Raw genomic sequence first — 12,647 nt, 5'->3', positions numbered from 1 at the left:
ATAAGGACTGTTTTCATTTGAAACAACCTTCCGTCCAAGACAATGTAGCCTAACTGCAAGACACTACCGTCGTATAAATTAAGGCTCCGAACTCGTTTACTTCTTTCTTTTTCCTTTTTTTTTTTTTTTTTTTTTTGGATGTACCATCCAAATAAATTAAACTAACTTTATATATACCCACATGATAATGATACATCAAAAACGCTAAACTAATTTTTCTACCCCAAAGAACCAAGCGCATATGCTACAAAATGAGAATATAAAAACATAAGCCATTCAGCTAAACTCTTACCCATAATTTGGCACGTAACCACTTTCAAAACCCTACATTCCATGGGAGACATTGGTGTTTCTAATTGAGTGGTTATCTGACCATAAAGAAGCATGAAACGACACATTAACATATGGGACTTACTGTGCATAAAGTAATGTTATTGACTAGATATTATATTCTGATAAGTCTCACAAAGTCTCATTCTATTTATTCTGTAACATTCAATTCATGATCTAACCAATAAGCTTGACGTTGACATAAATGGCACTGGCTTTTATTCTGCCTTTTCTTTGGTGGGTATTAAAGTTATCAACTTCATCATGACCTGGAACTTCACATCAGCTAGTGATCATGCATTCTAATATTGCCGTCATGATTATCTTAATGCCATGCATGAAAGCCTCAAATTTACTGAAACAATAACTGTACCGGAGATTAGATGATTCGGAACCGTTAACTTCATGTTTTTGTTGGCTTAATTATATGCTAAATTTGTTTGTAATTTATTCTCTCATTTTAATGTATTTTTCTGAGGATAGAATGTACTTGAACCTGATCAAAACTGTTGGAAGTGAATTACGTGACATGTCTATGATATGTACTACCCACGGATTGGACACGTGACAGCCAAAGGTAAAATTTTTATCAAGTGCAAGTCACGACGTAGCTAGGTTGCAACAGGTCATGACTGGAAAACAGAGAGAAATTATGTACTATAAATTACAACATAAGCCAAACTTGGCTTATATTGTAATTAATAGTACATAATTTCGGAATGTAGGACGTGGGAAAAGAGTACGAGCTAAGCTTATAAGACTAAAGAGATCATGTATACATCCTAGCCTTTTGTATAAGAGATAGAGCCCATGGCCTTAAGAGTGAAATTCTTTCATTCTCTCCTCCCTACCCTCTCACATTGATATATCTCAGAGAAGAGATTTTAACCATCATATTCTTCACCATATTTGAGTGTTATAGTGTTGATTGGTTTGAAAACCATTGGAGCCATCTGAAGTCCAAATCAAGTTTGGTGTTTTTCTATTGGAAGCTCAAGATGACTCTGAGGGGCTCGATGAAATCGGTTGTCAGCTAGAACAGGGTTTAAGTACTTATGAGGATATGGGCTTGAAAGGTTCATAATCATCCTTATACTGCAACTATTCATACTAGTGGAGTTTTTTTGATAGGGTGTTGATGGAAAGGTTTATTCTACCCAAGTACTCTGTTTTCCTTCATAAATACGTCTTGGTGTTTGCTTGTAGTTTGATTTCTTTTCTGCATTCATATATTGCTATTTGCATGCTTTAATTCATTTTTGAATATGCTTGCGATATGAAATTTTGGTTTATATTGGACTTATTGATGGATTTAGTCTAATTTTGTTTAAGCTGTAAAATTTAATTAAAGGATCTAATTAAATTTTTTGGGCATTCATTCCAAAGCAGCCAGATGCCGCCAGAAAAACTTTTTGGGATTATCACCTGCAGCGACCATAGTATCCACGCTCTTGTGACGGTATCCTCTTTGTCCATTTCCTTTTTACTTACTGCTGTTTACGCCCCCCCCCCCCTCAATTTTATAAGCGTAAAACTTTTTGGGATTATTTACAAAGCTATGCTAGGAATATATCTCTTCCGTGGGTCCTATTAGGGGATTTTAATGATATGCTGTCGGATGATGAAAAACTTGGAGGTCTTCCGGTTAATAGGACTCGCATCTTAGCTTTTCGTAATTGCATGGATAAGTGTGGCCTCATGGACCTTGGTTACCATGGTCCTCGTTTCACGTGGACCAACAAAAGCCCAAATTGGCAAACCACCATTAAAGAGCGATTGGATAGAGGCTTGGTCAATGCCAACTGGGCGTTGCTCTTTCCTGCCGCTGAAATTCACCATCTCCCTAGGGTTAAATCTGACCACTGCCCCATTTTGCTTAACACTGACCCTTCTGAGCAAAGACCCCCCAAACCATTCCGGTTCGAGCAAATGTGGCTGACCGATCCCACCTTTCCTTCCCTTGTGGAGGATAGTTGGCAAGCCTCTGGTCGGATTCCCTCCACTTCCTCCTCCTTATCGAGGTTCCCTCGGTGCCTGGAAGCGCTGACTAAAAACATCCAGTTCTGGAACAAAAACCACTTTGGAAATTTATTCCATCGCAAAACCCGTCTGTTAGCGAGACTTCGGGGTCTTCAAGTGGCCTTGGCTAGGAAACCCACCGCCTATCTTTACTCGCTCGAGACCCAGCTTACTCAAGAATATAATACTGTTCTCCATCAAGAATATTTATACTGGCGTCTTAACTCGCGTATCATGTGGTTAAACTATGGGGATGCCAATACTAAATATTTTCACATCAAAACCATCCAACGTCGCTGTCACTCACGGGTTGTTACCTTAAAAGATGACACGGGCTTATGGCTTACTAGGGAGTCCTTAAGCCACCATATTCACAATGCATTCAAAAATCTATTCCAGGCCACATCTGCGTCTCGACCCCTTACATCTAGGACTACGAGGCTCTGCTGTCCCAATAGCCCCTTCTCTACCCAAGCTCAGGTTCTTACTAGGATCCCCCAACCTGAAGAAATTCTCCTGACCCTTCGGGATCTCCCTCCCTTAAAGGCCCCTGGTCCGGATGGCTACCATGCTCTCTTTTTCCAATCAAATTGGACTAGTTTAGGCCCGAGCATCATTCAGGTCTTTCAAGATATTTTTGAGCATCTCACTATCCCTCCAAGCTGGGGTACCACGAGCTTGGTCCTTATTCCAAAAGTAGCCCACCTTGAATTGATCAATCAATTTCATCCTATTAGCCTCTACAATACCCTCTACAAACTTCTGTCCCATATTATTGTGCATCGTCTCAAACCTTGTATGGCCAAGGCCATCAACCCCTGTCAAGCGGGATTTGTTCCGGGCCGTCGGACGAGCGATAATATTATCATAGTATAAGAGGTTATTAAGACTCTTATATCTCGCCGGGGACGGGTGGGATATGTTGCGCTCAAACTGGATCTTGAAAAAGCTTATGATCGACTCGAGTGGTCATATATCTAGGAAACTCTTGAATTTTTCCAACTGCCTCCAACCCTCATCACCCTCATCATGAATATGATCTCCTCTACTCGGTTCCATATTCTATGGAACGGGTCTCCTCTCCCAGAAGTCGTGCCTAGTCGTGGGCTGTGACAGGGTGACCCTCTTTCCCCATACCTGTTTATCCTGTGTTTGGAGAGATTGTCCATCAAGTTGGATGAGGCTGTCCGTGATAAACTTATCCACCCGATAAACTTCAGAACTGGGGTCCGCCTCTCGCATTTATTCTTTATTGATGACGTCTTCCTGTTTACGAGAGCCATAACTAGGGACTGTAAGAATCTTTATAGACTCTTACAAAATTTCCGCGAGTCGTCCGGACAGCTCATAAGTGTTAATAAGTCCAGAACCTGGTTCTCTCCCCGCACTCCTCGGCGCTTAAAAGAGCAGGTGGTTAGAATTCTGGGCCTTCCCACCACGGTCCATATTGGTACCTATCTGGGAATGCCCATTTTTACCACCCGCCACACTACTAGCTCCTATCAATATCTGGTGGATAATATTCGCAAGCAAATTGAGGGATGGCAGGCCAAATATCTTTCGATGGCTGGTCGGGCCACCCTCGTTAAAGCTTTTGCCACCTCTATCCCTATATATGCCATGCAAACCACGCTTCTCCCTCAAAAAATTTGCCACCAAATAGACCAGCTATGCAGTAACTTCCTCTGGGGAGATACCGAGCATCACAGGAGCTGCCACACAGTTAACTGGGAGACAGTCACGCGTCCTAAAGAGGCTAGAGGGTTGGGTCTATCCTCCACCAGGCACAGAAACCATGCTATACTTATGAATCAGGCCTGGCGCCTCCTTTCCAACCCTACTTCGTTATGGGCCCGGGTGCTTAAAGCCAAATATTTTCCTCACACTACCCTGTTTACTAGTCCTCGTACCTCACGAGGCTCCCATATTTGGACCGCTCTCCCGATTGGGGCCAAATTGCTTTTTGATGGTATGAGGTGGGTTGTAGGAGACGGAGCGACTATTAGAATTTGGAAGGACCATTGGCTTCCCAACGGCTCCTTATGAAACTATATTGAGGGTCCCTTCCTCCTCCATGATGAAGACCGTAGGGTTAATTTGCTCTGGGCTAGCCTTACGTGGGATTTTGATTCCCTAAACCTCTCTCTTTCCCCCCATCTCCAAGACCTACTTCTAGGTATCCTAGTGGCCCGTTTTGCTCGCCTTACCAACACCTTCCTATGGCCTTACAATAAGGGTACGTGTTCTATCCAGTCTGCGTCCAAATTTCTTTTTAACCAACATCAGACCCCATGGAACAAAGCCGTGTGGAACTGGATCTAGGATGCCCCTTGTCCCAAAAAGATCCAAATCTTCCTCTAGAAGGCAATGCGTAACCGTCTTCCCACCAAAACATACCTATCTTTTGGGCGCCCGTCTATGGATACCTGTTGCCCGCGTTGCTAGTCCCCGGAAACGACTATCCATATTCTTCGTGACTGCCCGTGGGCAAAAGAGGTATGGCACCAATCTCTGAGAATCTTGCCCCTCTCCTTCTTTCGGATGCCATTACAAGACTGGTTGAGACACAACACTACGCTGGATAGGGCCACTTTGCCCCATCACCCCCCTTGGCAAGTCTATTTCCCTTTCACTTGTTGGAAACTCTAGTTAGCACGCAATGAAAGAATATTCCAGAATCCATCTCGTTCCCAACATAGCCTTATCTACTCCTCCGCTCAAGCGGCGACAGAATTCCATTTCCTCGCCGGTTCCACTAGACGAGCCCCAATTCTGGTTCCTCAGCTTCTTCGATGGCATGCGCCCCCTTACCCCTATATTAAACTTAACACGAATGGTAGTGCCCTTAACAACCTTGGAACAGCTGGCGCAGGGGGAGTGTTGCGAGACCACTAGGGACGGTAGATCATGGGATTCTCTCTTCATGTGGGTCTAGCAACAAATAATATGGCTGAGTTGGCCGCGGTTAGACAAGGTCTGGTAATGGCATGGAATACAGGCACAAAATTCCTTCAGCTTGAGCTGGATTCAGAGGTGGTTATCAGCTGGCTAACAAAAAACAATATGAATTACCCTACTAATATGATGCCTTTGATTTGTTATTGCAGGAACCTCTTGGAACAGGAATGGGAAGTGCACGTGCTTCACGTGTATCGTGAGGCAAATGGATGTGCTGATGCTCTGGCGAAGCGGGGGACTTGCCAAAGGAATCTGATGGATGTATATAGTGAATGTCCCACTTTTGTTGATGTATCATATGTTAGGGACTTGACTGGCCTGGGGGACACTAGACTATGTGTTCCAGGTACAGGTGTTGGTAGTGTATGAACTCAATTTTATTTAAAAAATACCTCCCGCTTTCCACCAAAAAAAAAATAAAAATAAATAAAGGATCTAAATATATGCTAGGGGATTAGTAGCATTTATCGAAAACTTTGATAATATTTTCAATTAAAATAAAAACGTGGCAAAACTTGATCATGCTCTTTAAACTTAAACTAATTGTTTATTTATTTATTTTTTTGGGTAAAAACCAAATATCATTACAGAAATTAAGAAGAGTGCAAAGGCCGCAACCTCTCATAATACAATCCAGAGTTATCATAAAATAATAGTATACATAAGTTCACAGATGGACTGCTAAAAAGAATAAAATTTTGGATTAAATTTGGATATTTTCTTGTTAAAGCATCTGCACATTTGTTCGCTTTACGGAAACAATTAACGCTTCATTCTCACTTGAGGAATAAGTCATTTTGTTCTTTTCTTAACACCTACAATACACGTTTTAGACCGTTATATTTTTTTTACACTTTGCATCTATACTGGTTTCGAAAGGACATCATTATGGATAGTGGTATATAAGTGGAGGCCACCCGATTAGACCATCTAATATTGATGAACCCTATCCAATAGCTTAATCGAATGCTACCAAGAGGCAAGAGGCAAGAGGCGAGTGCATTATTATATAAGAGCCTATATCTCTTATAAATTATACCACCTCATATATAGCAATGATTATTTCCCATTTTCCTTTTGAAGATCCCTCCTGTACTTGGAAAAGCAAAATGGAGCCTTGTAGTTCTAATTTGACCTAGTCAGAGTTAGCAAACTTCAATAGTAACCAAGCCTATATTGCAATCTTGCATCGTTCATCCCAAAGATGGTACACTTTAATTTTCAAAACACCATACTTTGACAATTGCAACAATAAAGGTCTAACTTCTACTTCAAGAAAAACTACGCAATTTGTGTCTCAGATTTTCTTCTTCTGAGTGTCACTGGTATGTCACATTCGGATCCGCATCCGAAAAAAAATTCTCATTGCAGTAACGGTGTACAGTGTTGAAATGGTTGTTAAGTAACCATAGGTTAACGAGCATGATATAGTTTTATAAGTTATAGCCTACATCCACAACCTAAAAACCCTTGGATCATATGCAGAGTTAACCTGAGAGGATGCAGGCAAGTTGCACCTCCAAAACTCCTGTACACCAATACTTATAAGCATAGTTATCAAAAGGTGATAATGTTGAAAATGTCACCAGTGAGCCATACAATGCTCGCGCGCTCAAAACGTGACCTGCACAAAAGAAAAAGAAGACCTAACAGAGGACACCGGTGTGGTGCCGGCCAAATACCCTCCGAAGGTTAAGTTAGAACTTCTTACAACTCTAGAGTGCTAGAGAGGGTCTAATTATGCGTATCTTGATTTGTTAGAGTATTGGGGTTTTTATAGTAGTAGAGGATTGACATCTCCTCCTTAGACTAGAAGTTTTTTCCTTATAAGAATCTCTGTGAGCGTATATTACGGAATCTTTTCCTTGTAAGAGACTAACACCAATCGTGGGATGCAAGACATTTCCTTATATATCCAAGTGTGGAGGCCAAGGCAAATCCATATCAGAGTCGTTGGCTTTATCCCAGTCCCTTCAGCATTATTGTTGTCAGCTAACTCGTGGCGTCGTCCTTCATGTGTGTTTTGCACGTCAACCAAATCCCTACCAATTAACTAATGGAAGCACAATGGAGGCTGATGGCTTTAACCACAACCGTCAGCTTCAGACCGTCAATTTTGCCTATACCGTCAGCTTATGTCCCAACTTCAATAAATACTATTTTTTCCCTTATCAAAAGGAAAATTGTAATGTGTTTCATATCATGTATCATAAGATACATAAATACATATTAAAAAATTTTAAAAAAATTATAGATTTACAAATATAAAAATTATATTCATTTTATCAAAACATATTTAACTCTTTTTTTGTGGAACTCATGATTAATTTAATTAATATTACTTATATAATAATATTTGACAATATTAATTAAATAAATCAAATTAACATATGTTTATAGTCCTCACATTAAAATTGATTAAACTCAAAAGTGATAATTCATGACATATGAAACAAAGTAATGATTTCTTTCTCATCATGCTTAATCGTCTCCATCTATGCCAATTTTATTATCACATTCATCATCTTGCAAAATTATTTCTTCATCAATATTTTGTCCATCATCATCATAATGATCATTTACTTTCTCTTTGTGTTCTTTTATTTCAATAATTTTTCTTTATATTTATTCTTGACAATCTAGCTTCTTAGATATATCAATAACAAAAAAAAATTAAAAATAATAATATTATCATATTGTACCTTATTTGTAGTATATAAAATAAATTTTCAAATATGAAAGTGAAGAGTCAAGTAGTGTGTAGCCCAAATTTTGAAGGAGAGAAAAGGGGAAAAGAAAAACTCATGGGCATGTTGTTTTTAATGGGCTTAATCAAGTAGCCCTACAATTTTCTATTAAAAATAAGTTTAACAATTTTTTGAACTCGAATCAAAGCATAATTTTTTTTTAAAAAAAAATCGATTTAAATTCATAAATCTCTGTATATCGTACAGTACGTACAATTTTACGATATAATAAGATTCATATAATACGCAACTGTGTATTTAGAGCATAATCAATACATATCTACAATATGTACTTTTTTCACTGATCAATAAAATATGTATCGCATATCATGTCCTATGAAACTAACTTATAGGATAAAATGTTAGTCCCCTAGACAAAATATTTCTTTCACATGCACTATGTTTAGGAGTTTTGAAAAGAATTAAACGCAATGGAATAGATGATTCATAAATAAATAAATTGGAATTGAATGATAAGAAATATAAGATATTATTTCTAGTATGTTTGCACATGTGAGGGACCACAAACTTCTTGAGAAAGGGTGCTCTCCAAAAAAGAGATTTGGGTGCTTTTAAGGGCACCTCTCTTTCTAGGTAAGTGATGTGGAGTTGCCACTTATTTTTTATACAAAAAAAAAAGAAAAAAGTAAAAGTAAAATACAAAGCACATGATCAAAATACTTTATTGTCATTGATTGAATAATGATAAATACAATCTTGGTAAATTAAACCTTACAATCTCTGTAAAAGAATACAAAGCTTTTGTTCCTAGTTACAATCTACCTAAAATTAAGAAAAGAGAATTAAAAAAAAAAAAAAAAAGACACTAATCTACCTATCCAAAAATCCTAAGCTCAGAGGCTAAGTTACAGAATAGGAAGGTGTTAGGTACCCATTCTGCCCAGACAAAGCCTGGTCTTCTAGACTCTAATGACCAATATACCCTTTTTTGCATGATGTGAATGATATGTTGAACATACATGACAAACACTTAACCTGAACTAACTCAAGTAAATTTATCTTATGAATGTATACTCTTTTTTTAGAAAAATTCAGATATGTTTTGTGAATAAAAAAAAAAAAAAGATTTGTAAGGAAAAATCGAATCTATTTTTATGAAAAAAAAAAAAAAANTCATGTATCATAAGATACATAAATACATATTAAAAAATTTTAAAAAAATTATAGATTTACAAATATAAAAATTATATTCATTTTATCAAAACATATTTAACTCTTTTTTTGTGGAACTCATGATTAATTTAATTAATATTACTTATATAATAATATTTGACAATATTAATTAAATAAATCAAATTAACATATGTTTATAGTCCTCACATTAAAATTGATTAAACTCAAAAGTGATAATTCATGACATATGAAACAAAGTAATGATTTCTTTCTCATCATGCTTAATCGTCTCCATCTATGCCAATTTTATTATCACATTCATCATCTTGCAAAATTATTTCTTCATCAATATTTTGTCCATCATCATCATAATGATCATTTACTTTCTCTTTGTGTTCTTTTATTTCAATAATTTTTCTTTTTATTTATTCTTGACAATCTAGCTTCTTAGATATATCAATAACAAAAAAAAATTAAAAATAATAATATTATCATATTGTACCTTATTTGTAGTATATAAAATAAATTTTCAAATATGAAAGTGAAGAGTCAAGTAGTGTGTAGCCCAAATTTTGAAGGAGAGAAAAGGGGAAAAGAAAAACTCATGGGCATGTTGTTTTTAATGGGCTTAATCAAGTAGCCCTACAATTTTCTATTAAAAATAAGTTTAACAATTTTTTGAACTCGAATCAAAGCATAATTTTTTTTTAAAAAAAAATCGATTTAAATTCATAAATCTCTGTATATCGTACAGTACGTACAATTTTACGATATAATAAGATTCATATAATACGCAACTGTGTATTTAGAGCATAATCAATACATATCTACAATATGTACTTTTTTCACTGATCAATAAAATATGTATCGCATATCATGTCCTATGAAACTAACTTATAGGATAAAATGTTAGTCCCCTAGACAAAATATTTCTTTCACATGCACTATGTTTAGGAGTTTTGAAAAGAATTAAACGCAATGGAATAGATGATTCATAAATAAATAAATTGGAATTGAATGATAAGAAATATAAGATATTATTTCTAGTATGTTTGCACATGTGAGGGACCACAAACTTCTTGAGAAAGGGTGCTCTCCAAAAAAGAGATTTGGGTGCTTTTAAGGGCACCTCTCTTTCTAGGTAAGTGATGTGGAGTTGCCACTTATTTTTTATACAAAAAAAAAAGAAAAAAGTAAAAGTAAAATACAAAGCACATGATCAAAATACTTTATTGTCATTGATTGAATAATGATAAATACAATCTTGGTAAATTAAACCTTACAATCTCTGTAAAAGAATACAAAGCTTTTGTTCCTAGTTACAATCTACCTAAAATTAAGAAAAGAGAATTAAAAAAAAAAAAAAAAAGACACTAATCTACCTATCCAAAAATCCTAAGCTCAGAGGCTAAGTTACAGAATAGGAAGGTGTTAGGTACCCATTCTGCCCAGACAAAGCCTGGTCTTCTAGACTCTAATGACCAATATACCCTTTTTTGCATGATGTGAATGATATGTTGAACATACATGACAAACACTTAACCTGAACTAACTCAAGTAAATTTATCTTATGAATGTATACTCTTTTTTTAGAAAAATTCAGATATGTTTTGTGAATAAAAAAAAAAAAAAAGATTTGTAAGGAAAAATCGAATCTATTTTTATGAAAAAAAAAAAAAAAGATTTGAAAAGAAAAATCAAATATGTTTTGATGTAATTAAAAAGAACAACATTTCTATTTAAAAAATGTCAAATATGTTTTTGTGTAATTTTTTTTTTTAAAAGTGATTTTATCAAGAAAAATCATATCTGTTGTTGGACAGTTAAAAAAATGATTTTTGGTTTGTATAAAAAAATCAAATCTATTGTTGGACATAACATAAAAAAAGACGTTTTGAAAGAGAATTCACACTCACGAGATAAATTTATTCTACATGCATCACATATTAAAAAAAAAGACTTCAACCTAATTTTTAATTTCTTCTTTTAAATTCCAAAATCTGTAATTGTGTCACAGAGAAAACTTTTCTAAAAAAATCAGATCTGTATTTAATAAAAATACAAATTAGTTTTATGTGTTAAAACTGTTAGAAATTTAGACCCCTTAAAACAACAATTGGATTAATCTAGTTAATTAGCCAAGTTGTTACTTAGTCAAATTATGCAATTCTAAGTTAACACAAATATATCATATCATGCAAAGTAGCGAAAATATAAAGAACACAATAATATGATGACCTAGGAAACCACACGGTAAAAACCTGGGGAGGATTTGACCTAGTTATCCTTAAGGTAAACCTGAATCCACTATGCGAAAGAATTGAAGTTCATACAAAAGGACTTACAAGCTCCCCGCTTGACTTCCTAATGCTACCCACCAGTAGAACTTACTGACACGACCACGTGCAAGCTTTGAATCTACGGACTCCTTCTTTTTTGGATTCTCCAATCAATTACAAGCACCCACGCTTGTTATTCTTTAAGCTGCAATGGTAGCAACCGAGTTGATCATCAAGATATTGAAATAATCTCTACCTTGAAAACCCTAAGTTTATGTGAAGGAAAGCTCCTCAATGATCTCACAAGAGATTCACACAAACCACAAATATGAGCAACAAAGACTTAGAGAGGATTGGGTACAAAACCCTAGATACAAAAGAGGCACTTTCTTCTCTCTCTCAAAAGTCTCAAAAATGTGGCTTAGGGTTTCCTTTATATAGTGGGAGAAGTAGATTTGAAACCCTAATCCTTAATGGGCTTGGGCTGAGTTGGAAATTCTACAGAAAAACATTCTGCCCGAGATTCGATCCTACACCTTATGTTCTTTTTGTGCATGTGCTATACTTTCTTGAGCACAAAATCTTAAGATATGCACTAAGATGTTCATGATTGGCTAGTGAACAGTGGTGAGATAGTTATTTATGCATTTCTTAAAAGGATTAAGTCCGACAGTCAAATAACATGTGACTTCAAGATTAAGACAAAGTGATAAACACCATAAACATCTTTCCCACACAACATGCACTACAAAGTTTCAACTAGTAAAGTGCAATAAATAAGCTCATCAAAGCTAAACAAGGTACATAAACTTGTTATGTAAAGATAAGGTGGCCAACCTTGATTTCAAATCCAAGATCTATAACACAAAAATCTTTTTGGTTCTAAAAGAAAATTTATGACCAAAAACAAAAATCACATATTACGCTAAATAAACAATGCAAAAGCAATGCATGATAGTGCAAAACTAAGCTATAGAGGGTACACAAACAAGAAATATCAATTTCTTAATTAACCCTTGAGAACATGTACAAATTAGTACATACTCACAAAATCAAAAATAGCTTAGCACTTATATAACACATGCTAGTCAAGTTTCTCCACAATGTCAAGCATGTTCTAAATCAAGAGAGATATATCATAATTCATATAATCCTCAAGAAAAATAAAACAAGACTCAAA

This window comes from Quercus suber, unplaced genomic scaffold, assembly GCF_002906115.3.
Source record: "Quercus suber isolate HL8 unplaced genomic scaffold, Cork oak 2.0 scaffold_490, whole genome shotgun sequence".
NCBI lineage: Eukaryota > Viridiplantae > Streptophyta > Magnoliopsida > Fagales > Fagaceae > Quercus > Quercus suber.
The sequence above is the reverse complement of the archived record's forward strand: the minus strand, read 5'-3'. Positions refer to the sequence as shown.